Below are 23,364 nucleotides of genomic sequence, written 5' to 3' on the forward strand. Positions count from 1 at the left end.
TAATAATGGGACACTTTGTAAACAGTTGCGCAAATGCTCTCTGTCATGGGACTCTCTGATCTGACAGAACCAGGCTGACCTTCAAGGCATGCTACAAGTCTCATCTGTTTGGTCAGGCTTTTTGTGGGAGGGCATTTACCTTTCAATCAGGCAGTTTGTAAAGCTGTTATTTATAGTATGTGGGGGTTTATGGTACATGGCCTTGGAGAACTACTGATCAGCAGAACGAAATAAATGAAGGGTAATCCACATGCCATTGTCAATGAGCAGAGAAAATAATTGTGGTCACTAAGAAAATGGTAAATCATTTTGGGCAAGATGCTAGAGCAAGGAGGGTCTGGAGGGTCTATGCTTTGCTGGAGCCCCTAGGAGGAATTCTGGCATGACTCCATACTTTCTGCTCTGCAACCAGCCAGTAGCTGTTGTTGGGTCCTGCTTTTAGCCATTGCCATCCCTGTCTCATTTCAGATAGCTATCATCCTAGGGAGTGCTAATGGGGAGTAGGTATTAGGCTCCCTAATGGGATTCTTACCAGCCCCTTGGCAGGGAAGCAGAAGGGAGAGGGAGCTCTTTGCACCCTAACATCTTACTCCTGCATGTAAGAGTTGGCCAGTGAGAGAGGATGGATCCCGCACTACTCTCTTATGGACTGTTAGCTGTCGTGAGGACATCACGCATGGCAGCACAGTTACTCTCCAAGTTACTTGCAAAGTTAGCAGAGGAAGAATCGCAGGCACACAAATGTGATATAGACAGCAGCAACTTATCAGTGTTTGTGCATTCACAGAACAGCTGCATACGGTAGACCATTGCTTTGGGGCCAGGGAAACAAGCACTGAATGGTGAAATCTCATTGTCATGCAGGTGTGGGATGACAACCAGTGGGTACAGAACTTTAGGATGCGTAAAGCAACCTTCATTGAGCTATGTGCTGAGCAGCACAAGGACACCAGATTGAGAGCTACCCTTCCAGTAGAGAAACATGTAGCTATCGCTGTGTGGAAGCTGGCAAATCCAGACTGCTACCAGTCAGCTGCAAATCAGTTTGGAGTAGGAAAGTCCACTGTTGGGGCTGTATTAGTCCAATTGTGCAGGGCACTCAATCGCATCCTGCTGCATAGGACCACGACTCTGGGAAATGTGCATGAAATAGTGGATGGCTTTGCAAAGATGGGTTTCCCTAACTGTGGCTGGGCGATTGATGGCACACACATTCCAATTTTAGCACCAGACCACCTTGCCTCTGAATACATCAATAGGAAGGGATATTTCTCCATGGTGTTGCAGGTGCTTGTGGATCACCATGGGCCTTTCATGGACATCAGTGCAGGCTAGTCTGGAAAGGTGCATGATGCATGCATCTTCAGGAACAGTGGCCTGTATAGAAAGCTGCAGGCAGGGACTTTCTTTCCAGACCACAAGTTCACGGTGGGGAATGTGGAAATGCCCATAGTAATCCTGGGAGACCCGGCTTACCCCTTACAGCCCTGGCTCATGAAACCTTACACAGGGCACCTGGACAGCAGCAAGGAGCATTTTAACAACAGGCTGAGCAGGTGCTGCATGGTCGTCGAATGTGCCTTTGGCCATTTGAAAGCTCGCTGGAGGTGTTTAAATGCAGGCTAGACCTTACCGAGGATAATATTCCTGTGGTCATAGCCGCGTGCTGCACTTTGCATAATCTGTGTGAATCTAAGTGAAATGTTTGCTCAGGTGTGCAGCACTGAGGCGGAGCGCTTGATTGCACAGTTTGAACAGCCAGATGCTAGGGCTGTCAGAGGAGCCCAGAGGGCTGCTATTAACATCAGAGAGGCTTTGAGGAACCACTTTGAAAATGAGGGGAAGTAACACATCTGCTTTGGAGTTACTTCCCTGTTGTACCTATGTACAATTTTGGGGCCCAAGATCTGTGCAAAACAATGCTCTAGAACAGGGGTAGGCAACCTGCGGCACACAAGCTGATTTTCAGTGACACTCACACTGCCTGGGTCCTGACCAGTGGTCTGGGAGGTTCTGCATTTTAACTTAATTTTAAATGAAGCTTGTTAAACATTTTAAAAACCTCATTTCCTTTACATACAACAACAGTTTAGTTATATATTATAGACTTACAGAAAGAGACCTTCTAAAATGTATTACTGGCATGTGAAACCTTAAATTAGAGTGAATAAATGAAGACTCGGTCCACCACTTCTGAAAGGTTGCCGACCCCTGCTCTAGGAACCTGTTCCTGAGGGTGAATCGATTGCTATATGCTTTTGTAGAACACAGAATAAAAACGCTGTACTATTATTTATTTATTGTTAAAAAGGGTAAAACCTCACAATTGTGTGTAGCTCCAGCTATCATTGTTCAAGCTGTGAGAGGGGGTGGAGTGGTGGGGAAACTCAGGAGTGCTGTGAAGTGAAAAGGAATGTGTGAGCATAGAGGGAGGTGAGGCTGGGAAAGAACTGTGCATCTGCTGCAGTGGTGCTCAAACTCAGATCTGCTCAGTCTGCAGTTGTATCAGAGACTTGAGCCTCTTTGTCTGATCTCCATAACTTTCATCATCCGCTCTGTCGCTTGCCTAGCAAAAGCAGCATTCTCTTTTCTGTCCTGACTTTCGGCTTCCCAGTACTCTTTCTGTTCCCCAATTTGTCTTTCATCGCGCTGTATAACCTGGTGGAACATGTCTTCTTTGCTGCACCTAGGTTTTTTTCTTATCTGCTGCAGCTGGTCCACGGGGGTGTCTGTTGTGTTCTTCAAGGTCTGTGCTGAACAGAAGAGGGATTGTTACATTCCAGCAAACAAATGAAATATTTTAGTAAAAAGGGCATTTTGCTAGTAGAAATCACTTTCTCTCTGAGACCCTCGGCAGGCACACAGCTCTGTGAGCACCCTAATCATGGTGAGTTTTGGGAGTGAGGGGAAGGCAGTAGTGCGTACCCACAAAAAGGCCACAGCTTGCAGGGTACCTTTGCAGGGATTGCATTCTAAAATTGTCCCACACTTTTTCATGGGCAGCCAAGCTGCTGGCTGACATCTTGCTGCTGAGGGTGGCCTGAGAAACCAGGGGTCAGCTGTTAAATGCTTGCGGCTTTCACCCCAGTCTATATACAGCTCAGCTATGTGCTGCTTTGGTCCCAGCTCCAGTGATTGCTAAATGGCATGGTACAGTTTCCTACAATAAGGGAACTAACAAGGCTGCAATCCCTTGAATCTGCGGCAGAGGATTAACAAGAACCACTTGGAAACTTTCCAGAGCCTCTCTGGAGGATTCCCTGCAGGTCTCGATGTCCATCGACCCCCTGCTTGGCCATGCAGATTAGCTACACAGGGCAATGTCCAGCTCACAGTAAACACTACCTGCCTTCCACTTTTCGATTCCCTACACAAGCCACAGCAACTTACCCAGAGTCTCATCTGCTTCCTGCTCCCCATTGAGCACTTCTGGAGTGGAGAAAAGTCCTGGCTGCCTGCCCCACTGGGTGACCCCGCTGGGAACACCACATCCTCTTCTAGCTCAACTTCTTCATCCACAATGTCATCCTCCGGGTTACCCCCCTTTCAGCTGCATGCGAAGTATCCATGGAGCAATCAGCGATGGAGGTGGGATCACCACTGAGGATAGCATTCAGCTTCTTATACAAGTGGCAGTTCTAAGGTGCACCACCGGAGTGATGGTTCGCCTCCCGCACTTTATGGTACGCCTGCCTCAGCTCCTTTATCTTTGCTCTGCACTGTTGCGTGTCCCGATCATAGCCCTTTTTGCACAAGTCCTGAGAAATTTGCCGATTTGTGTCCCAATTCCTATGGGTCACTTGCAGCTGCGACTGAACAGATTCCTCTCCCCATACACTGATCAGATTTAATAACTCAGCAGTGGTCCAAGCAGGAGCACGTTTGGTGCGATAGCCAGCAGTGGTCACCTACAAAGCCACCTGGGAAGCTCCTCTGAGAAGCCAGCAAACAGGAAATGAGATTTAAGATTCCCAGGGCTTGCAAGAGGGAGGGGCAGATTGGCTGCAGGGCAGCAGAGTTCAAACCACTGACCAGAGTGGCAGCATGGGAATTGTGGTATACTTTCTGGAAGCCAATAAAATCGGGGGGGAAAGAAAGTGTGGTGTCTACACTGGCTGTTTGTTGAAAATAAAGGGGAGGGAAGAGACAAAAGTCTCTCACAGGGGTGGAAGCTTTTTAGTCAGTGTGTGTATGTATCATAGATTATTAGGGCTAGAAGGGACCTCAAGAGATCATCTAGTCCAATCCCCTGCTCAAAGCAGAACCAATCCCCAAATGGCCCCCTCAAGGATTGAACTCACAACCTGGGTTTAGTAGGCCAATGCTCAAACCACTGAGCTATCCCTCCCCCATTGCCAAATCTAGGTGGGTTTTTTTTCTGAAAAAAGTGACTTTGCAGTGAGTATGCTATCACTGTTTTCTGACCACAAGCCAGTTTTTGGTGACAGACCTTGTGAGTGTAGACAAGCCATAAGGTTGCTTAACAATTTTCTCTTCCTACCCCAGTCCCTGAGCCTGACACCTAGAAAGTCTTAGGTTAGGGGTTTGTTATAGAAGTGGATGGGTGAGATTCTGTGGCCTGCATTGTGCAGGAGGTCAGACTAGGTGATCATAATGGTCCCTTCTGAACTTATAGTCTATGGGCTTGGCTACACTGGAGAGTTACAGCGCTGGTGGTGGGTTTACAGCACTGCAACTTACTCACCGTCCACACTTGCAAGGCACATACAGTGCTGCATCTCCCTGGCTGCAGCGCTGGCTGTACTCCTACTCTGCCTGGAGTATAACGATTGCAGCGCTGGTGATGCAGCGCTGCTCCGCCACTGTGGCCACCAAAAGCGCTGTAATTGGCCTCCAGACAATTGGGCCATCAGAGTACTTCGGAAAGGGTATCCCCAAATGCCTACTTCAAGCACTGCTGCTCATAGTTTAGCAACGCTACTGACCACTAGGCCTCAGGGTGACCTGCCCTTTCAAATATGGCCCCGGGAATTTTTTTTAAATCCCCTTCCTTTATTGCTCGCCAGGATGATGATGAGTGCAATCAAGTGGATTCTTTCCACCTGGTGACCATCGCCTCCACACGGCCAAACGAGCCGCCACATGGGCACTGGCGGACCATGCCTCCACGCGCCAAATGAGCCCCATCATAGACCAATGGCGAGTTGCTGGGCCTCATCAGCTGCGCTCCAGCCATAGGAAATACGATACCTATGGGCAGATATCAAGGGCCATGCTGGAAAGGGACCATGACCAGGACGCAGTGCAGTGCAGGGTTAAACTGAAGGAGCTGCGGAGTGCCTATTGCAAAGCCCGCGAGGGAAACCGCCGCTCCGGTGCTGCCACCATGACCTGCCATTTTTACAAGGAGCTGGATGCGATACTTGGGGGTGACCCCACTGCCAGTCCGACGACCACGATGAACACTTCAGAGCCAGGGGGAGGGTGGGGGAGAGGAGGAGAAGGGGAGGAGGAAGGGGGGAGGAAACCAAGACTGAGGGTACTAGGGTGGGGGGAGACACCCCGGAGTCCCAGAAGGAGCTCTTCTCAAGCCAGGAGGAAGGTAGTCAGTCGCAGCAGCTGGTACTTGGTGAAGGACAAGCAAAGGAGTGGGTTACTGGTAAGCGGCTTTTATTTTCAGGATGGAAATGTTTCTGGAGAGGAGGAGGGGGTTAGGGCTGCATGCATGCATGCCTAGATGTGGAATAGCCCATTGATGTGGTCTATCACGTCGCAGTAATCAGCCTAGGTAATCTCTTCAAAAGTTTCAGCCAGAGCATGGGCAATGCGCTTGCGCAAGTTTATAGGGAGAGCCACTGTGGTCCTTGTCCCACTCAGGCTAACACGTCCACGCCATTGTGCTGTGAGGGGTGGGGGGACCATTGCTGGACACAGGCAAGCTGCATAGGGGCCAGCGCGGAATCCGCATTGCTGTAGAAGACCCTCCCGCTCTTCCCAGGTGACCTGCAGCAGCGAGATATCTTCCAAGATTAACTCCTGTGGAAAATGTTGGGAGACTGTTCAGTGTAGATGGCCCCTGCAGCAGTTTGCTTTTTCCAGCGCACAGAAACCCCTGCATATCCCTGAAGCAATCAGTCCCCCTTACTCACCATTTTGTGGCTCCTGTGGGTTATATGCGCTCTGTTTGGTATGGGAAAAGTATGCTAAAGTGAAGACTGTAAACTCCTTCACTGTGTGGGAATAACTGTCTGGATGAGATTATAAACAATGCTGCCTCTGTTAACTGTTGCCATTTTTGCCTTTCAAAAAGTGTCCTTGACTACTTGACTGCCCATATCATCGACTGCTCAGAGGCTACAAAACCTCAGGAAGAAGCCGCGAAAAGGCAAAGAAGACATGCTGAAAGCAGTTATGGATCACTCTGCCAGAGAGAGTAAAAAACTGAAGGACTGGAGGAAAGCACTGCAGGATGGGAGGAAAAGGGAAAGCCGGATCCGCCAGAGAAAAGCAGCGGCTAAGAAAAGCACAAAGCAGATAAGCATTCTGGCGCGCCAAGCGGACTCTATCCAGTCACTCGTAGCCATGCAGGCAGAGCACTACCGTGCCGGCCCCCCCTCGTCCCAAAGCTCTTTCCTATGTGCGCCAATGTCAGCTCCAAACCCCCTTCCCCAGCATCCAGGTTCTTACCACCAGCTGCCCCCAACACCTGTACGTTCACCAACCAGCCCTGAGAACTACGACTCTTACCCTCTGCACTCAACACCCATCACCATGCACTATAGGCATCCTGAAGTGCAGCACATATTCAAACTTGTGACTGTACAGTTCACCACCCCACCTCCCTGCCCTTTTAGGTTCCCAAAATGTTGTTTGTCTGTCAAGAAAGTTATTTTCTTTTCAATAAATGAATTCTTGTCTTTGAAAAACAAACAGTCTTTATTGTTGCAGAAAGTGAAAGATACCATAGCCCAGGAAAGAAACAGGCACTGCAAATCATTTTAGGAAAAACAGATTCCTACTAACATTGTAACCACTGCACTTCACTCCCGTGCAAGGCACCAAACATTACTGTTGGTTTTCAGCCTCAAATTCCTCCCTCAAGGCATCCCTCTAACCCTGTAGCCTATGCTGGGCTCTCTATCTCTTAGTAGCCCTGCTCTCTGCTGTGCAAAATTCAGCCTCCAGGCCATGAACCGTCGGAGGTCCATTCCTGACAATTGGTTTCACCCTTCCCTTCACCAAACTATTATGGAGGGCACAGCATGCAGATATAACCGCAGGGATGCTGCTTTTCCCCCCAAGTCTTAGCTTTCCCATACAGAGATCACCAGTGCCCTTTAAAATGGCCAGAAAAGCACACTCACAGTCAGTTTCGGCTCTGCTCAGCCTGTAGTTGAACCAGTCGTTGCTCTCTCAAGTCTTCCCCTGATACGGTTTCAGTGAGCCAAGCCGCATTTAATGGTAAGCGCGGGTCGTCCAAGATCACAAATGGGCATTTCGACATCCCCTACTGTGATCTTCCGGTCCTGGAAAAAAGTCGTCCGGCCTGCATCTTCCTGGAAACAGGCGCAGTGTTCCCAAAAGATGCGAGTGCATCATGCACACTTTCCCAGCCAGGCCTGTGTTAATATCCAATGAAACGCCCATGGTGATCCACAAGCACCTGAAGTAACCATAGAGTAAATAGGCCCCTTCCAATTAATGTACTCGGAGTGCAGGTGGGGTGGTGCTAGAATAGGAATATGCGTCCCAGTCAATCATGCCCCTCCACAGGTTAGGGAAACCCATTTGTGCCAAAGCCATCCACAATGTCCTGCACGTTCCTCAGCATCACGGTTTTTCTTAGCAGATGACGCGTTAATGGCCTGCAAACTCTGCATCAACATGAAAAAAAATAGAGACATGATTTTCCAAAAAACGGTTTAAAAATTTTACTTTCCCATTTTTTTCTCCAACTGGTTTGCGACGCGATTGGTAGCTGTTGAGTTGCCAGCTTCCAGATTGCAATAGCCACCCGCATTCTCCACCGGCAGGGCAGCTCTCAATCTCGTGTCCTTGTGCCGCAGTGGGGGCGAGCTCAGCATACAGTCCCATGAAAGTGGCTTTTCTCATCCGAAAGTTCTGCAGCCACTGCTTGTCATCCCAGACTTCCATGATGATGTGATCCCACCACTCAGTGCTTGTTTCCCGAGCCCAAAAGCGGAGTGCCACGGTGCTGAGCATTTCCGTGAATGCCACAAGCAACTTAGTGTCATATGCGTCGGGTGACTCAATATCATCGTCGAACTCCACACTGTCACTTTGGAGCTGAAGGAATAGCTCAACTGCCAAACTTGATGGGCTGGCGACACTCATCAGCAAAGTCCTCAGCAGCTCGGGCTCCATTTCCCACAGAAATCGCGCTGCACAGAAACCATTGGGAGAGTCACAATGGTGCCAAACGTGGACGGAAAAACAGGGGTGACTGCTGGGATGTGAGGCGATGCATCATGGGGCGTTGGGACAGGAAGCAGAATGACCCGCACCCTTCAGTCCCCTTCCCACAACTCACGGTGCCAAAATGGGACAATGTGCTCTGTGGGATAGCTGCCCATAATGCACCACTCCCAACAGCGCTGCAAATGCTGCAAATGTGGCCATACTGCAGCGCTGGTAGCTGTCAGTGTGGCCATGCTGCAGCACTTTCCCTACACAGCTGTATGAAGACAGCTGTAACTCCCAGCACTGTACAGCTACAAGTGTAGCCATACCCTATGAGTCTATGAGCTCAAAGGACCACATGGACTTTCAGGGTGGGCCTGGGTATCAATTCTTCTTTTGAGCAGCTGCTTTGCAGTACAAAAGAGTCTTGCAGCTTTGACTTCCAGACAGAGTGTTTTAACTTACAAAATTTTCTTAACTAGGGTTTGGGTGTTTATCCATCAACAAACCCACCTCTTCTAAGCTCCAGGCTAGTGTCCTGATTATGTTCCTCTCTAGCTGAGCTAGTGTAACTATGATCTGCAGAATTGTTTACATACACAGAAAACTTTGGTCTGCTACCTCAAGACTAAAATTTTAGCTATCTTGCAAAAAGATGTCCTACAGGCTGAATGCCATGCTTTTCAAGATCTCCTTGTCGGTTCTGTCATGGCTATTTATGTTAGTTTATGCAGTGTAATTGTACTCATGACAATACAATTGTACAATTGTACTCATGTATTAGAGAGATAAGGTGGGTGAGGCAATATCTTTTATGGGATTAACTTCTGTTGGTGAGAGAGAAGCTTTTGAGCCACACAGAGCTCTTCTTCAGGTCTGGGAATGGAACTCCCAGCATCACAGTAAAATGCAAGGTGGAACAGATTGTCTAGTATTAGTAATTAACACATATTGTAAGGGACCATGCAAGGTAGAGTGGCTCATTAACACCACTACAGACTAAAGACAAAAAGAGGGGGCTAGTGGGTTACAGATCGTTGTAATAAGCCAGAAATCCAGTTTGTCTGTTCCGTCCATAATGTTTAGTGCCTAGCATAGTGATTTCCAAAGTGGGGTGCGTGCACCCCAGGGGGTGCACAAGAGGATCCTTCAGGGTGCACGGCAGGAGGAGCACCGCCAGAGCAGCGCTGCTTTTTTTTTGCCCGTTCAGCAGTTTGGCCAGGATCCGAGCAGCTTCCCCCCCCCCCCCCCTTGGCAATTTTACTGATGGAGTGCATGATCAAATAAGTTTGGAGACCACTGGTCTAGCAGACAGGGGCAGTTCCAGGCACCCGCACAGCAAGCGCGTGCCAGGGACAGCAAGCCTTTGGGGGAGGCCTGCCGTTTGCAGTGTGGGTGGCAGGCAGGTGGCTTTTGACAGCGTGCCTGTGGGAGGTCCGCCGGTCCCGCAGTTTCAGTGGCAATTCTGGCGCAGCAACAGTGGACCTCCCGCAAGCATGCTGCCAAAAACATTGAGCTGCCCCTGCTCGCAGAGTAATGAATTTGAACTTGCAGGCATATCCTTTGAAAGAGTTGTGCAGATTTCCTTTGAGGCTGAGGACTGATAGGTCAGATATAGAGTGATCGCTTTGTGAAAAGTGTTCACCCACAGTATATGTAATTCATCCCAGAGGGTGGCATTTCTCTGGAATTGTTTACCAGAGTCCCAGGATCTGCAGTAATCCACTGGTTTCAGCTCTTGGGGAAAACTCAGTAACCTTTCCACATAGGACTAGAATACAATCCTTAGCTCACAAAGATACATATAACCATAGGCTCTGACTCTGTGGGTGTTCTGGGACTGGAGCACCCATTGGAAAAAATTAGTGGGTGTTCTGCACCCACTGCTAGCCAAGCTCCCCACCCAGCCTCCCCATCCCACCTCACCTCCTCCTTCGCCTCCTCCCCTGAGTTTGCTGTGTCCCAGCTCCTCTACCTACCTTCCAGTGCTTGCCGCTGCCAAACAGCTGTAGCAAGTTCCGCAGCTGTAGCAAGTTCCGGGAGGGAAGGGGGAGGAGCAGGAACATGGCACACTCAGGGAAGGAAGCAGGGAAGAGGCGGGGCCAGGGTGGAGATTTGGGGAACAAGTTGAAGAGAGGCAGGGAGGGGGCGGATTTGGGGTGGGGACTTTGGGGAAGGGGTTAGAATGGGGGCCAGAGGGGGCAGGGCCGGGGCGCAGTCGGGGCAGGGTCGGGGGCAGAGGGAGGTCGAGCACCCACCAGCACCATTAGAAGTCGGCACCTATGCATATAACATGTATAGAGACAACATTTATGGCTAATCTCTTGGCACATCTCTCTATAGCAGTCTTTTGAAGTTCCCATGCCTCCAAAGTCTCACATCTGTCACACCCCCCATTAGTTAAAACTTGGTTTATGTTCTGGTGCTTCCCTCTTGGTGATTGGGTCTGCTCCCAAACCCTTCTAGAGAAACTATTTTACTTATGGATATTTCTGATTATAACAGATGCCTCCAATGCAGTTTATGAGAGAGCACTGGTGCACTGCGCAGTATCTTCATATTTTTCATAGTTATCTACAAACTTATAATGACTGTTGAGCCAAGTAATCAAAAAGTCTCTTCATTCGGAGCACTAATTACAGACATCAGCGGCTAAGTTTGAATAATGGACAAAAGGTACCCTAGTATCAGGGGGGTAGCCCTATTAGTCTGGATCTGTAAAAGCAGCAAAGAGTCCTGTGGCACCTTATAGACTAACAGAGGTATTGAAGCATGAGCTTTTGTGCATGAATACCCACTTTGTCGGATGTATGGTACCCTAAGCTTTCATGTTAAGACTGGTGATGTTTAATATTTTAATCAATGATCTGGAAAAGTTGAGTGAACAGTGAGGTGACAAAATTGGCAGGTTAGACAGAATTATTTAGGAAAGTCAAGACTAGAACACTCTGAAGAACTTCAGAATAATCTAACAAAGCTAGAAGAATAGGTTGCATGAAGGCAGAATAAGCCATTATTGACAAATATGTAGGGTAAGGTACATAGGAAGGAATCATTTGAACTGCTCAGACACCTTACTTGGTCCTAAATTAATTGTAACTCCTCAGGAAAAAAGACCTGGGTGTCACTGTGGATACTCAATGAAAACTTCTGTTCCATGTGCAGCAGTGGTCAAAAAAAGCAAACAGTGTTTGAATGAATATGGAATAAAATGGAGAATAATATGGAAAAATATTATAATGCCGTTATATAAACTGATGGTATTCACTCACCTGGAATGTTAGGATTATTTTATCTCAGAGGATATACTAGAAACAGAGAAGGTTCAAATATGCATTGAGTTATCAGAAGCCCCTATAGGTTAGTTTACACTGGCAGCACTTTAACTGTGTGGTTGCGGTAGAGCACCGGGAGAGAGCTCTCCCAGTGTTTGGAAAAAAAACCCACCTCCACCAGGGGCGTGGCTCCCAGCATTTGTGCACTGTCTACACTGGCGCTTTACAGCACTGAAACTTGCTGCGCTCAGGGGGGTGTTTTTTCACACCCCTGAGTGAGACAGTTGCAGCGCTGTAAATTGCCAGCATAGAAGGATTTCCATGTGAAGAAACGGTAAAGACTGGAGCTAGTTAGGTTAGAGGAGACACAATAAGAGGGGATAAGGCACAAGTATACAAAGTAATTAATTATACAGAGAAATACATACAGAAACTATACAGAGAAAGTAAACTGGGTGCTCCCTCTCATTCATTCTTACAGTGGAAGACTGAGGGGACACTCAATGAAATTGAAAGGCAACACATTTCAGATTGATGAGTTTGATGTAAGGAGGAAAAACACCCTTAAATAACCCTGGAACTCACTGCCATAAAGTATTATTGAGACCAAGAGCTAAGCAGGATTCTAAAAAGGACATCTATAAGGATAATAAGAAAATTATCAATTACATTAGATAGGATAAAATATTTTTAGAAGAGGTATAAACCCTCATGCTTCAGGGTATAATCCACTGATGGATCACAGGAAGGAAATTCTCCTAATAACAGTTTATTCCACAATTGTCCGCTAAGCAGTTTCTTCCACTTTCCTTTGAAACATCTGGTACTGGCTACTGTTGAAGATAGGATACTGCACTAGATGGACCACTGGTCTAATCCAGTCTGGCAACTCCTATGCTTTTGGGTCTCAGATTGTCACATAAACTAAATTCCATTTAAGAGATTAGCAGGAACTCCTATCAAAAGAATAAGCAAATTTCCTGGCCAAATATTTGAGGTAAACTATATTCTGGATCAAAATACAGACAGCTCAGTCTATATTTTCTGATAAACAGTGGTGGATTAAGGCATGATGAGACAGATCATCTGATGCCAGCCTCATTATCCCCACCAGATAATGATCTAGTGGAGGGCCTTGTGTTCTTTATCTGTCTATAACAGATTTAGCCTTAATCCATCCTTGAATTAAGTAGCCCATGATGGCCAACATTTTCATAGCTGCAGAGAGGACAAACAGGATTTATCTAATTAAGTATCATGCTTTCAAATGGGTATTTTTCTACATTTGGAATATCAAAGCCAAGCAGGTCATTCAGCTGCTGGCAATGTCTTCTGTGAAAGATAAACTTTAGCCTGAGAACAAGGGAAGCAAAATCGGACTCCATGGCAATAGGTGAATCAGACAAAGATTGGCACTGTGTGAGATGAACACAGAGGAGGGAGAGGTAGAAATCCTAAGCCTGCAGCACCTGTTCTCATCTTCCCAGCATGACCCCTTACACCAGGGCTTGCAGGTGGGCAATGTAGAGCCCACTAGAGCAGCCAAAAAGCGTCTGGACTAGAGAAAGTCTCCCAGAACCTTGCAGGCTGTTTGAGTGGGTAGACAGAATACCATCCCTGGTCATCATGGAGCTGTAACACAATTCTGCTATGTTACTATGTGCTAGGTTTTTCACAAAAGAGTATGGATAGGTGACTGGTACCAGACCTGTAACAAATAAAATCTAAATAATGAAACTCATCACTGTGGATCAGTGGAACTAACAGCCAGTGCCATATACCCGGGAAAGGGAGTAGAGGAAAAAGAACAAATCTTATAGCAAGGTTTGCTCCTGTATATACAGGCAAGTCCAAATCATGTCCTGATATAGGCAGGACACTACTGTTATCAGATATAAAAAAGAACTGTTTCAGGAACTTGTGTAGATGGATCCTTATTTGATCAAGGTCACAAACAAATCAGAGGAAAGATCAGGAGCAAATGCTGACGATAAGATGTGTCTGACTTGTCATGGGCAATTACAGCTAAGTCATTTGTGTAGTAGAGGAAGCAATTCCCTGTCATTGTAAAAAACAATCCCAAAATAGACACTTTAGAACTGTTTAAGGCTGCCTAGCACTGGAAAGGGATGCTATCTTGCCCATTTTGTTATACCAGCTTTCCAATTAGGGTGACCAGACAGCAAGTGTGAAAAATCGGGATGGGGGTTGGGGGTTATAGGAGCCTATATAAGAAAAAGACCCAAAAATCAGGATTGTCCCTATAAAATTGGGACATCTAGTCACTCTACGTCCAATTGTGAAGTCAGTGTTGTCTTCCAGTGGTGTAGACTTGGAATTAAGCCTTAAGGTTTTTACTTCATCCTTAAATTTTCCTCTCTTTGGGATTCTCATGGAAGATTTTCTGATTGATTGTAGTATAGCATTACAGGGAAACGATCCCTAAATCTCTGGGATAAATTAGAGCATTTCCAAGTCTCCGCACACAGCTATATTCCTACTAAGGTTTCTGAATTTATTTCCTTTGACTCCTCTTAATTCTACTGTTTTCTGAGTGCCCAGAAGAGAGAATCTGAGAGCTAAGTCCTCAACTGGTATAAATCATTGTATTATTGTAGTCTAATTTTACACTAGCTAAGGATCTAGCCCTACCTATCTGTTATTGACTATAAATCTTTCCATAGTTTAGCTCACCATTATAGCACTGAGCTTATTAAACAATTTTTCTTGTTTACATTCTACTGGAGCACAGTTCTAATGGGAGGTCTTTTTAACTCAATTGTCTGTCAGAGGAGATTCATTTAGTAGTACTGCTCCTAATCTTGGGAACAGGCTCCCTACATAAATTAAATCTACCTGTATCCTAATGAAATTATAATAAATGTATGGCTTGAGTGTTTTCTCTCATTTTCTTTTTAACATTAAATGCCACAGAACAGTCACAGTTGGGAAACTGCTTTTCCTTACAGTTAACTTCTTAGTGTAAAAGAGAAAAAAATAGCTTAGTAAAGACAAATTGTCATGACTCATTGATTTTTTTTGTTTACTTTGAAAGTGATTATCTGTGACACAGTGATTCTCTGTAATCCACTATAAAGATCTCTAAAGTGAATTCTAAACCTTCCCTAAGTCAAATATTGCAAGATGAAAGAGAGATTTGAAAAGATATGGTTTGTGATATCTGCATATACCTTGTTAGGTTTTGTTTCCCTAAGAGACTAATTAACAAATGCAATGTTCTTAGAATGTTATATCTGGGGCAGCGAAGACTAAAGCTTCTACAAAGAAGGAAATAGAATTTAAATTCATTTTTGGCAATGCACAAATTTGTGGTTAATTATATATTAATGAAGTATAAAGTGTTCTTTGTGGCCAGTTACTCTAAATGTCATCTTTCCTCCCCTTAAGTTTGACATTTAAATTACGCTAAAAGGAATTTTTTTAGTCTATGGAATAATCTGCAGATGATGAGGGCAAGTGGGGAAGAGATGGAAGTGTAACTAACAAACTGAATTTGTTTCATGTCATTTTCTATTCTGGGAATTTACTTCTAATAAATAATGCCTTGCATCCAAATGATTCCAAAACATTTTTAAAAAAATCATGGGCTGAATTTTCAAAGCTAGGCATATGCAGCTGTCTATCTACATCTGTGTGCACCTAACTAATATACTCTTATTGTACACATATAAATCAAGTATTCATGTATGGTCTGTTAGATATACCTATTTCAATATACCTATTTCAATCAAAAGATTTAAACACACACATTAATGTGGTAAGTACACTTGTTTGTTATTTTCCTCTAAATGTTATAATAAAGCTTCTGAGATTCTGGAAACTAATTGCATTATTCATTGAACTAATTCAGATGCAGTTGATAACCTAAGGAAGGTGTTTTGCTTGCAAGCTGCCGGGCTTTTTCTGCTCTTACTTTTCTTGTTTTGGCTTTATACTTTAGAGCTAAATTCTTGAATGATTTTTCACAAGCAGCCAGAGAAGGACTTGGCAATGTCAGGGCTTCCAGCAGTGAGGTTAAGACCTACAACCATAAGGAGCCTTTTGTGGATAGTTGAAAGTAGGTTGATTTCAAGAAGGAACAAGAGACCACATACTTAGCTCAAATTATTAATGATAACATCCTACACTTGGAAATGACAGATTTTGCTTAGAGGAATTATCTCTCTTTCTCCAATTATTTACCTTTGCTGGTTCTGATGTGCAAACAGCACAAATCACTTCAGGGTAGGGTGACCAGATACCAAGTGTGAAAAATCAGGAGGGGGGAGTGAGGGGTAATAGGTGCCTATATAAGAAAAAGTCCCAAATATTCAGACTGTCCCTATAAAATTGGGACATCTGGTCACCCTACTTCAGGGCATTTATTATATACGTTGTGACAGCCCAAGCCCTTATGGGATAAATCATGCTCCTATATATTCACCACTGTGTTGAACCTTAGATACAGTCTCTTCATGGGGGAAGAAAGCAGGCACTGGGACTCCAGTGGTCCTAGAAAGGGAATCTGCTGCTTTTCCCTCCTCCCCGAGAGTTCCCCATGAACTGCTTATGTATTACACAGCATTAGATGTGATCACAAAGCATTCTCTTGAACAAAGAAGCTAAGAATCTCATAACATAATCTCATGAGCAGCGTGATAATGTAACTTCAAAAGGTTGGACTGATCTGCTGGGAACCACCCTTTCCTCTGAACTTGCTGCTGTTTCAAGGTGGGAGGCCTAGGAACTGGTGCAACTAAGACCTAGGAAAATAGTACCTATAGACCAAGGGAGCCAGGAACTGCCACTGGGCCAATTCTAGCCTGTCCTCTGGCATGTGTATATAACTCCTACTGACTTCAATGGGAATTGTGCAAAAATAGCTAAAGTCAGAACTAGACCCTTAGGGCTAAATGGTGTTGCAATGCTCAGTGGAAGTCACATCCCTGAGTTAGGTGCCTAGCTCCCTGTACAAAGCATGGGGAGAGTAAGGTGCCTAAGCATGCAATTCACAAAGGCCAGCATGCTGAACAGGGAGCCACCTAAGCTAGCCAGTAGGAAACGCTGAGAAGGATCTGTCCTAAACCTCATCCCCCTCAGGGAGATAGGTGCCTATGACAAGGTTGGAGGGAGGCCCCTGGCTCCACTCAGGATTCACAGTATGAAAGTAGAATGAATTATATTGTAAAAATAAGAATAGATTAAAGAAATGTTGTATGTACCTTTAAGCAGAAATAAGAAATGTTGAAATACAGGTGCCAGGAAAAGAGACATTAGGCATAAACAATGGTGCTAATGGCGAAACATTAACAGAAGATCAGTAATAGTTAGTAAGGAAATAAGATATGCATGCCTAGCCCAGGTAAACTTAACAAGATAACAGAGGAAGCAGAATCTGATAAGTTCTCGCCCTTTTATCTGTATAAATAAGATAGTTTGTGTCTTGCATGGTGCATCTTGCATGGTGCTCACATTATCTGGGTGTTATTGGCAGAGCGCTGTGCTAATAAAACAGAGCCCTCTGACAAACTGCGAGTCCCAAGTCTAACTTTGATAACAGCCATAAACCCTCTCATGCAGTTAGGCACCTAAGCCTGGTCAGCTCTTTTTGAAAAAAGGTCAAGGAGCAGGATGATGTGGTGATGCTACCCGTCCATAACTTTTAGCCCAATGATTAGGGCACTTACCCAGGATGCGGAAGACTTTTTCAGTTTCCTCCTCTGCTTGATGTGAAAAAGGGATTTCAACTTAGGTCTTCCAGGTCCCTACCCACCAGGTTATGGAATATTCCAGGGCTGTTTTCTCTTAATCTCTCCTGTGGAAGCTGTTCCCCTGCTTCATTTTTAATTATTTATATACAGTGAGAGTGAAACATGGTTCTCCCATCTCCTCCTGCCCCTTCTCTAGCCATCTTGTATGGGTTTAGACGTGCTCTGAGCATGCCTACTGGCTTGGATCCCAAATGTAAGATAAATGGGAATGCCCAGTTTAAGAATCCTGCTGAAGCTTAGACATGAGTTAGGTGCCAAGCTACTGGGTCATGTCAGGACTTTCACAGCTGTGCACATGGTCAGTTATTGAAATTTAGGTGCCATGGTGTATGAGAAGACTTTGGCAAACCAGTAAAGTGCCTGAAACCACTACTGCTTATTGCTAAAAGTAGCCAAGTCAGCAGGCCATAAATTGGCCACGTGGTGGCCTTAGCTTTACCAAGGCAGGAGGGGAGGGGGTTTCGGGTGCCACAGAAAGGACAGCTTGATCCCATGTCCTTCCTGCTAAGAATGTTGAAATTGCTGATATATATATTTTAGAAAAACAGGAAGTTTGCTTATAATGTGTCCTTAGGAATGTGTCTGTCAGGGTCCCAAGGCATGTACACCCTGAAAAAAAACATCTGGTTAATTGACAATCATAAAAAAACCCTTTTGCTTGACCTTTAAAAACTCCTTGCTTAGCACATTTTCTTTAAGTGATATGTCATTGTATTACTAATGTATAAATAAGGAACAAATGTTGAGGTAGGTGGACTCTTCAGGAGGCTTTCTTCAGGGACATGTCCTCCGGATGCATCTTGGGGTCTCCACCGGCAGCCAGAAGTTTTGCCAACTTGGAAGCCTGTCACTGTGCCACTTGAAAGCCACACTCAGCTCTGGTTGAAAGCATCTCATGTTACTTAATCTTTACAAAATCCCATGAAATGGTATCTGTAACCATTTTTACAAAGGGGAAACCAAGGCACAAAGCAGTTATCTAGTCATTGGCAGAGCCTGGACTTCCAGTGCTGTGCTTTAGACCAGATTCCCTATCCTAACACCACATTGAACAATTTTAGAACATGCATTTTTATCATAAACGTAGCAAGGATAATCTATTTAAACAGCTGTTAGGCTTTTGCTTTACCATGTAATCTTTACCCTCAACGAGTCACTGACTGTGACATCATCTTAAAGGTATCGTATCAAATCAACTTAAACTCTGACAGTCCATGTGAAATAGAAAGCAAGAGAGGCACTTGCATGGAACAACATACAAGACTCATGATGCGATCCTGTAAGCCATTGTTTACTTGCAATTGCTACTGTTTGAAACGAAGCAAGACACAAGAGACATTCTCAGGAGCTCTTCAATCTGAAAGTTACATTCACAAAACCAGCTGCAGAGTAACTGCCATTTGCCAATCACCACATGGCCATAAGTGGCACTACATAATGTCAGGATGCCTGAGATTGCGCTGGGTCCAATCAACCCCTGCAAAGGAGTAAGATGCTAGGTCTAAGGTAACAGGCACACTTAAATCCCTCAAGGAAGTCCAAGAAGACAAAATAATGCCAGCAGGAGCAACAGCATACATTTTATATGTTCAAATTGTCTCTGCACCTTATCATGCCTGTCACTATGACAGTGAAAAGTTATTATCACAAAGAAACAGCCTTAAGAGCTATGACTGTGTGGGGATACAGCACTATAAAGATCAATACAAACTATTGCAGTAGGCAATAAGCCACTGAAAGGCCCAATAGTTTGGTTATTTCATTTTAACTGAAAAGAGTTTGCCTTGTGTGTTTGTCTTCTGCTCTATTGTTAACTCTGTAAATAAACTTATCTCAGTTGCTTTGGAGTGCTGCACCTTTATTTAGTAAGAATGTACCTGTAGAAATGATACCTTCTGGGCCTTCAACTATGAACCTATAATAGACAGACTGAATGTAACCTATAACAAATGTTTTAAATTTAGTTTACACTTATTTATCAGACTGAATGCCTCTCCCAGTGTGTTAAATTGGAGCACACAGCACATATATCTGATAATGGAATCTGGGTGTATGTCTTAAGGGTTAATGTGAAGTCTAAATTTTTTGTTATATTCTTAACATTAAATTGACGTGGTGAATCTTTTGATTTCAGCGCACCACTAAAATCGGATATTAAACAATGACTGCTACTGTTGAGTAGAGTTCCAATCTCATTTTCTCTATTTGTGAGACAAGAGCTTTCTGTATGTCCAAGAGAACTGAACTGGATGGTGTGTATAATATATTTGAAATAGCTTACATTTTATGTATGGGGAAAAATAATTCCTACATATGTCAAAAAATTAAACAAGAATCATGTGCACACTAGTGAGATAAAAGTCAAAGCACATGTCATTATTCTACATGCAAACTAAAAATGGCTCTGAAGCTGACAGCCATATTGTAATATGTACAGTATGCAGTCCTCTGTGGAAAGAGTTTGTGTTTCAAATGTTCAAACGAAAAATTACACCAGGGGGCGCTTAATGTCTCAAAGATCAAAACATTGCCTGGTGTAAAGCACTGCATTTTCTGCAGTACTATGTTATATTTCTAGTGCCAGCTCAGGTCAAAAAAGGATTACTGACAGGAGAGGGATACAGCTGGGAATAATTCCTGAGCCTCATAAGATACACTGGTGAGGTGAAGGCTACGGCATATTTTAGAGTAATTTCCATTTATTATTGGAGGTTTTGATTCTCTGAGGCCTTGTCTTTTTTTTTTTTTTTAATTTAAAAGGTAGATTATTGAAGCTCAGAAGTCTTGACATTTGTAGGTAGTTTTAAAATGTCGGAGAGATGCAGCAATAATTTAAAGATCTGTTAAGAGGGGAGCTAAAAAGGAAACAAACTTTTAGTATGATTTAGCCTGGCAACTGGCCAAACTCTGGGCTTTGGCAGATTGCTGTTTGGTTATAACAGAAGCCACTTCCTTAGTAGCAACAGGCATATCAACACTATTGTGCATTTCCAGGGGATGGGCTTTTGGGTATTTCAGTCTTGTGGGTAAAAGTTTGAAGCTGCACAATGTTGCCTGTATAGATCTGCATGATTGAAAAACAAAACACCACTGGCACACTAAGGAATTCTCTCACGAATATCTAACTCAGAAGAAATGAATCAGGGTATTTTTCTTCCTCCCCTGTCTCTGGGAACGCTGACAGCTCCATTCAGTTTTAAGGGAGAAGGCAAGCTTCAGTGGAAGTTTGCCTCTGAGGGTTCCTCTACAGCTGCAGATGACTCACTCTAGGAGAGCCCTTTCAATTAGCTTTAAAGAGACATGGTCACCTGCATTTTTTTTTTTTTAATAATTACTTGCAAAACACTTTAAGCTTTTGATATAATATCCTTTAAATAGCACAGCTTGTTCTTTCTTTCTTTCTAGCCCATTCTTACAATATGGTAGGAGGAGCAGGCCTGTGAGTAACACCAACAAATGTGTCGGGGGCTCTCTCCTACCGTTCCACCAAGATGATATTTTTGCCTCTTTAGTAGCAGCAGCACTCTTAAGGCAAAGCTTCTCAGATTCCAACTCCTTCCTGAAACCTGTAGAGGAATCATGGGGGTGAAAAACCCAGGGGTGAAAGTAACTTACAGGACTTACCAGTAGTGCCAGAGTCCTGAAGGGGGCGTGGCCTCCTCTGGAAGAGGCGGGTCCTCTCAAGATTTAAAGGCCCTGGGGCACCGACTGTGGCTAGGAGCCCCAGGGCCTTTAAATCAACCTGAGGCTCTTAGCTGCACAGGTGGCTGGGAACCTCTGGGGCCCACAGACAAATTAAAGGGCCCAGGGTTCTGCCCTCCGCGGAGCTCCAGCTGGGATTTAAAGGGCTCTGGGCCCTCCGCAGCAGCGGGGAGCTCCGAACCCTTTAAATCCCGGCCCCAGCCCTGGTACACCGTACCGAACAGGACCGACTTACTTCCACCTCTGGAAGAACCCTTCCTTTTCTGCTGCCTTACTGCCCTGCTCCCATTGTTTCCCCACTCCATGGAGAGATATGAGGAGGATGAGGAGGGACGAAGGGATCTAGCTGTCCTCCCCAAGCTCCCATTGTTGCCTGGTTCTGTACAGTTCTCTAAGGCAGTGTTTCCCAAACCTGGGATGCTGCTTGTGTAGGGAAAGCCCCTGGTGGGCCGGGCCAGTTTGTTTACCTGCCACATCTGCAGGTCTGGCTGATCGCGGCTAGGGTGACCAGATGTCCTGATTTTATAGGGACAGTCATGATTTTTGGGTCTTTTTCTTATATAGGCTCCTATTACCCTCCACCCCCTGTCCCAATTTTTCAAACTTGATGTCTGGTCACCCTAACTGCGGCTCCCACTGTGGTTCCCACTCCCACTGCGGTTCATTGCTCCAGGCCAATGGGAGCCACTGGAAGCGGTGGCCAGTATGTCCCTTGGCCCCCACTGCTTCCAGCAGCTCCTGTTGGCCTGGAGCAGTGAACCGTGGCCAGTGGAAGCTGCAATCGGCCGAATCTGCGGACGCGGTAGGTAAACAAGGGGCTCTCCCTACACAAGTGGCAACCCCTGTTTGGAAAACACTGCTCTAAGGGAAGCTGGGGGCTACAGGCCCCAGGCCTCCATTGCTTCCTAGCTCTGTGCGGGAGTCTGGGGCTCCACGATCCTGCTTCAGTTTCCATTGCCCCACAGATCCATATAGAGATTGTGGAGTAACAAACAGGTTCCAGTTGCTCCTTGGCCTTGTGTAGGGATCCAAGGAGCGAGGGGGAGCTATTTGCTCCCCAGGCTTACACAGGTTTATGAATGAAAAAAAGGATTTCCCTCAGCTGGCCCCTTACTCTTGCTGCTTCCTAGCTCTGTGCCTGAAAAAGAGACTCTTTATGGACCCAAGACTCATACAGCAGGAAGCCTGCTGCTGGGATGGAGGTAAAGGCCTCTTGCCATGGTTTGGCATGAGCATAGCTCCCCCCGAGCAGTGCATGAGACAGGACGTGCAACCATACATCCACAAAACAGTGAAACTTACTACTCAAAGTGCTATCAGACATACAAAATAAATGAACACAAAAGAACGAGAACAAAATAACTTGCTTCACTTATGTCTTCCAGTTTACTAAGTAAAACTCTGGTAAGACTCTTTTTAAAACTATGGTAGCAGACTGTCTACAGTTTCAGGCAGACATCAATGCTTTGACTACACTTGGTTCATGTTTTCAAGGTTTTCTTTGTAATCATTTTGTTGTAATCTATCTTTTTTTAAATTAAAACTGATATTCTCACATCACTCCAGGAGCTGTGACCCTAGCTATTTGGTTATGCCTTGATCTGGTACTGAATATAAAAATGTATATGTTGAATGTCTAAACAAATTACATATGAATTTCTAAAAGAAAAGTTTCTTTACTGTAGGATTTTTTTTTTTAATGCATCATATATAAATCAAATATAAACAAATAAAAATTAGGTAATAACGTGCATTCAACAGACTCTCAGTCTATTAATTTAATATCTCCTACCTAATGTTTGGAAAATGCAGTAATTACATTTATTTTGTAAAAATGCAAGTCATTATTTCCACTTCAAATTCAACATAATCAGATATTTAAATCCCAGATGATGAAAATTAAAAAACAAAATGAAATTAAACTACATTAAATGTAGGAAACCTGATACAGCAAGTATTTAATTTTTTTAAGTTCGGATATGGGTGGAGTATGGTGAAAAGATATTTCAGGAAGCTGTCAAGGTTTCTTCCCCACTTTGAACTTTAGAGTACAAGAAGTGGGGACCTGCATGAACACTTCTAAGCTTAATTACCAGCTTAGGTCTGGTACGCTGCCACCAGCCAGAATTTAGTGTCTGGCACACTTTCTGTTCCCCCAAAACCTTCCCTGGGGAACCCAGACCCAAACCCCTTGGGTCTTAAAACAAGGAGAAATTAACCATCCCCCCTCCTTT

The 23,364-nt window shown here is 44.8% G+C and overlaps 1 long non-coding RNA gene across 1 annotated transcript; it reads right to left on the reverse strand.

Annotated features, from left to right (window-relative positions):
• Positions 1–2,310: 2,310 nt before the first annotated feature.
• On the reverse strand, positions 2,311–4,182 carry LOC116828566 (uncharacterized). The gene is made up of 2 exons (XR_004374558.2): positions 3,391–4,182; positions 2,311–2,753 (listed from the first exon to the last, which is right to left on the reverse strand). It is a non-coding gene; the product is annotated as an uncharacterized LOC116828566 (long non-coding RNA).
• Between the last annotated feature and the right edge of the window lie 19,182 nt (positions 4,183–23,364).

Source organism: Chelonoidis abingdonii, chromosome 1 (genome assembly GCF_003597395.2).
Source record: "Chelonoidis abingdonii isolate Lonesome George chromosome 1, CheloAbing_2.0, whole genome shotgun sequence".
Lineage (NCBI taxonomy): Eukaryota > Metazoa > Chordata > Testudines > Testudinidae > Chelonoidis > Chelonoidis abingdonii.